This window comes from Tupaia chinensis, unplaced genomic scaffold (assembly GCF_000334495.1).
Source record: "Tupaia chinensis unplaced genomic scaffold, TupChi_1.0 Scaffold000622_1, whole genome shotgun sequence".
In the NCBI taxonomy this organism is placed as follows: Eukaryota; Metazoa; Chordata; class Mammalia; order Scandentia; family Tupaiidae; genus Tupaia; species Tupaia belangeri.
In genome coordinates, this window is record NW_006160142.1 from 7248892 (window position 1) to 7254283 (window position 5392).

The 5392-nt window shown below is 39.1% G+C and overlaps 1 non-coding gene across 1 annotated transcript; it reads left to right on the forward strand.

Annotated features, from left to right (window-relative positions):
* Window positions 1–546: 546 nt before the first annotated feature.
* On the forward strand, window positions 547–680 carry LOC114009780 (U11 spliceosomal RNA). The gene has a single exon (XR_003551173.1). It is a non-coding gene; the product is annotated as a U11 spliceosomal RNA (small nuclear RNA).
* Window positions 681–5392: the final 4712 nt, after the last annotated feature.

Sequence of the window (5392 nt, forward strand, 5' to 3'; positions counted from 1 at the left end):
AACAACAACAACAACAACAAATGGAATTAAATAAATAAATAAATCTAAAAAAATTACCTTCGATTATATAGTATGTATATCATAATAGCAAGTGGTAGCTTATAAACAATAAAGTTCCAGGGCCAGCAGGTGGCATGGTGGTTAAAGACACTGGACTCTCACATGGCCAAATGCAGTTCGAGTCCCAGACCTGTTTGCTTTCTCACTTTTTCTCTCTCTCTGGTCAAATTAAAAAATAATAATAAATAAAAAATAATTCTTAAAAAAATTATGAAATTCCAAGGTCAGATGGTGGCATGGTCCAACATGTCTGACAGTACAGTTCAATTCCTGGACCCAGTCGCCTGAAAAACATGCCTGGCACATGTGTGTGTGTGCCCAAAATCCTGAAAGAAGAAATGGAAAAGAAGGGATTGTGGTGTGACCATCTCATGGAAGATGCTTTCTCACTTTCTGCATTCCCCCTTTCTCTTTCTTTCTCTCTGGGACACACATGCTCCCTCTGGCAAATTAAAAAAAGAAAGTAAGATTAAAAATGAAGTTTCACAAAACGGCTTTTGTCATGAGTGCGACACATAAGTAGCTTGCTTCCTCTGTGGACAGTACTGACATCAAGAGATTTCAGAAGCACAATTTTTTGGTTAACTGGGCAGCTGGTGATCATGGGTCCCAGCACCCTAGAGAAAAAAAAAGTTTCAGAAAGACATACCAATACCATCTTTTGTAAATTTTTTTTGGAATTTTTTTTTTTTTTTTTTTTTTTTTTTTGTTCCTGCTATAGGGCACGTGCGTGCACTTGCCAGAAAGACAGAGAGACAGCAAGCGAGAAATCACCCCCCCGGGGGCATGATCATGCCACAACCCCTCCTCCTCCATTCTCCTCTCGGGGTCTTGGGCATGCATGCACATGTGCCCAGCATGAGTTTAAGCCACCGGGTCCAGGACTCCAACTGTGGTCGACTACATGGGAGTCCAACAACATAGCCATTATGCCAACTGCTGGTTCCCATCTTTTGTAATTCTAAACTACTTCATAATTCTAGAAAAATGTGTCTAGAGCAGCATTCAAAGTGGTACCTCACAAAATATAGTCATAAATTTAGAGTCTGTGTATGGATACATATACACTGGCAAAATGAGGAATTCACATTGAAAACTAGTGTTTTTAAGATCCTTTTAAATTAAATGTGCTGTATCTTATGGTAGATTTCTCAAAACAGTCTTTAAAGTACTCTATGCATGCTTACTATTAGAACAATCATCTGGCTTTGCCTTGCTCATTGAATGTTTTTCATGCCAACTAACAAAATAGGAATTAACTCATCTTTGAGTCATATAATCCCCAGTGAACTCCAACAAAGCAATTTATGAATCAGAGGGAGGGTGGAAGAAATATAAAGAAGTTAAAAATTTTTTGCATCAAGTATCAAATGATGGTAATGTGAGCCTTTTTCAAATGCTTGTGAATATGCCTGGGAGATATATGAAAGGAAGTTAATTTGGGGACATAACTCTATTACGCTGATTCACTCAGCTGTCTAAAGATATCGAAGGATGCTAATTTCTGTAGCTTTTGTACTTTCAGTGATGTTTTCTTCCAATATAAAGAGACTTTACATATAATTAGTAAGATTTTTCTCCTTATCAATTGTATTGGCTCTTACTAGACACAAGGGAAGGCTTTTTATTTGTGTTCCCTTAATTCTGTCTGATTTTGAAGACAAAATACTTTCTAACTGGAAAGAGGGTGTCTTTTCCAAAATCCAGGCTGGCTTTTCATCATTTAAATACCTGGCCGCCTGCCCTGGACCTATCCTGCACTGCCTACTCTCCCCTTTCTGCCTACTCTACTTTCTCAACGAGTTCTTTTTTTCTTTTCTTTTCTTTTGAAAAGATTTTTGCTATAGGATGCGTGCACTTGCCAAAAAGACACAGAGAGACAGAGAGACAGAAAGCGAGAAATCACCCACCCAGGGGGGATGGCCACGCCACAATCCCTTCTCCTCCGTTCTCCTCTCGAGATCCTGGGCACACACGCACACGCGTCTGGTGTGAGTTTAAGCCACCGGGTCCAGGACTTGAACTGTGGTTGGCTATGTGGGAGTTCAGTGACATAGCCATTATGCTAACTGCTGGTCCCTTTTCTCAACAACCTCTGACTCCCTAGCTCAGTCTTGTGCCGCTGCCATCTTCATGAGCCTCACAAGCAAGGTTTCTTAAAAAATCATTGGAAAGAGACTCCTGCTATTTACTTGTCTTATTCATTCTGAAGTAATTTTCTATCAGATGTAACTGATTATAAATTATTTAGCATCCACCTGATTGATAATATTGTGCCAGTCATTTTTCTATTGCTTACTATCACACTCTCCCTCTGCATTCTTTTAAGTGCAGGGCCTGGAAACCTGTACTATACTATACTTCACTTCCTAGAATCATTCACCAACTGGCTTCCAGTTATGTTTGGCCAGTGGAAGTAGTTACTGGTAGGAGTAAAGAAGCCAGTCTGGTCCAGCACCAGTTGTAGAGTGACTCAAGCATATTTGTTTTGTTTTTTTTTTTTTTTTTTTTTTTTTTGGAGAGGTTTTTTTTGTTTGTTTGTTTGTGGGTTTTTTTGCTATAGGGAGCCTGTGCTTGCCAGACAGAGAGAGAAAGAGGGACAGAAAGTGAGAAATCACCCCCCAGGGGTGATGGCCACGCCGCAACCTCTTCTCCTCCATTCTCCTCTCAGGATCTTGGGCACGCACGCACACGCACCCAGCATGAGTTTTAAGCCACCGGGTCTGGGACGGGAACCGCGGTCGACTACATGGGAGTCCAGTGACATAGCCATTACGCTAACTGCTGGTCCCGTAACTCAAGCATATTGAACACAGGCCATTTGTGTCCCTTTTTCTTCTTCTTCCTTTTTTTTTTTTTTTTTTTAACTTTTTCATCATTTATTTGCCACATTGTATTTATGCATACTATAGTTGAGGGGCTTCAGGTGACTTTCAGTTTTTGCCTTTTGTAAACAGTGAATCAATTTTAACTTAAAAAATTATTATTCTTTAATTATTATTTTTTAAATTACTGTACATCTTTACAGCATACAGGATGTATTTTTCCACATGGATTACACTGCGTATTGGTCCAAAGATATTATCATACACATTATTATTAGCAATTTTCATTTTTTTTTTGAGAGGTTTTTGCTATACTGCACGTGCGCTCGCCAGACAGACAGAGACATAGAGACAGAAAGCGAGAAATCACCCCCCAGAGGGGATGGCCACGCCATAATCCCTTCTCCTCCATTCTCCTCTCGGGATCTTGGGCACGCACGTACACGCGCCCGGCGTGAGTTTTAAGCCACCGGGTCCGGGATGTGAACCGCGGTTGACTACGTGGGAGTCCAGTGACATAGCCATTACGCTAACTGCTGGTTCCCCGCAATTTTCCATTTTTGTATCCGTTAAATGTTCTGCTCCTTTTTCCCCTTTGATTCCCTCCTGACCTCCCCATTGTCCACCATTCTCCTGCACTGTCTTTAGTTTAGTATAATAATTATTATTTTTAATTTTAAGAAAAGAAGTTTTACCTTTAATGAATCAAAATCAAACAAAGTTAAGAAAAATTTGCTTAAGACTAAAAGCTAGGAAACAGGTTAGGATTCTATTCAAACAGTAAGTTGAAACTAAAGACTTAAAAAACTAATATGGACAGAGCTAAAATCTAGTAACAACTGCACTGTAGTTTTCTTCTGAAATATTTTTTCCTCTCTCTATTCCCCTTTTTACTAAAGAGAAGCATAAACTAACTAAAAAAATAAGTTTAGTTTCAATTTGGTCTGTTATTTGCACAAAGTGCAATAAGAATATTAATTGATTTAGTTGGTTTTTCTGGAACCTTTTACAAGCAACTCCAGATTAGACTCTTTTTTTAAAAGAACTATTTTATTTTACCTTATTTATTATTATTATTATTATTATTTTCCAGTTTGGTCAGACAGAGACAGAGAAAAAGAGAGCAAGTGAGAGAAAGTGAGCAAGCAAGCAAAAAGGTCCAGGACTTGAACCGTGGTTGGCCATGTTGGAGTCCAGTGCCTTTAATCACCATGGCACCTGCTGGCCCCAGATTAGGCTCTTCAAAAAGCCTCCCAAGCTACTGAGCCAAGTCAGGAATTCACCATCTGTGCCTTTAAGTACCTATACTTGGAGGTTTTCAGGCCTGTCAGGACATGACTTCAAAAAAAGAACTTTTATTTTTTTTTTAAACATTTATTTATTTAAATTTGACTAGAGACAAACAGAGAGCGAGAGAGAGAGGGGAGGGGAGGGGAGGGGAAGAGAGGGGAAGGGAGAGGAGAGGGGAGAAGAGGAGAGGGGAGAAGAGGAGAGAAGAGGAGAGAAAATAAGAAAGTTAGCCGCCAGGTGTGGGATTTGAACCAAGGTCAGCCATGTTCAAGTCCAGTGCCCTTAATTACTACATCACTTGCAGGCCCAGGAAGTAACATTCTTTACTTACCTGCCAGGTGGAACTGTTTATGGTACCAGGCAATCTTTCCAAGAGCTTCTGTTGGCTCTCTTGAGAGCAACCTTAAATCTTTAGCTTTCTGGTCATATCTGAAGATATGACATTCCAGTCAAATCCTGGGCAATAACCAGTGTTTCCAATTTCTGATGTAAGGCAACAGGTAATATTGAACTTATGCAAATAACCATTCAGCCACAACATAAGAATATTCATAAATACTTTCCAATCTTGGAGGGGTCAAGAAGGGAGAAAAGTTTATGTTTCAATTACATTTTCAAAAAAAAACTTTTTTAATCAAATGCTGGAGCTATCAATAGCTCAAAAGGAAACAAAAATTCCTAAATCTGAAAAAACAAAGCATAGAAAAAAATCAGTAATTGGGGCCGGCAAGTGTCGTGGTGGTTAAAGGCGCTAAGGCGCTGGACTCCCACATGGCCGACCATGGTTCAAGTCTCGGACCTGGTGACTTGCTTTCTCACTTCCTCTCTCTCTCTCTGATCAAACTGAAAAATAATAATGATAATAAAAAATAAAGTTAAATAAAATCATTCTTAAAAAAAATCAGTAATGTTTTAGTCAAAAGTCATGAAATTCTTTTTCACCAGCTCAGTCTCATGTAATTAATCTCTCTTCTTTTGAGTTTGCAGTGTTACTGTGGTCCAATGTTTCCATTTAAATCCTGGACATTCAGGGCGTGGTGGCGCCCGCCCCATGGTAAATCCTGGACATTCAGAAGTAAGATCTCAAAGTTATCAAAAATCTATATTTAAGAGTACTTATTAAAAAAAAAAAAGAGTACTGATTTGAGCCTTTTTCATTAATTCCCTTAAAAGAGGCAATTTTGAAGTGTAGCCTACTTTAAAATGTTTTAGAAAGA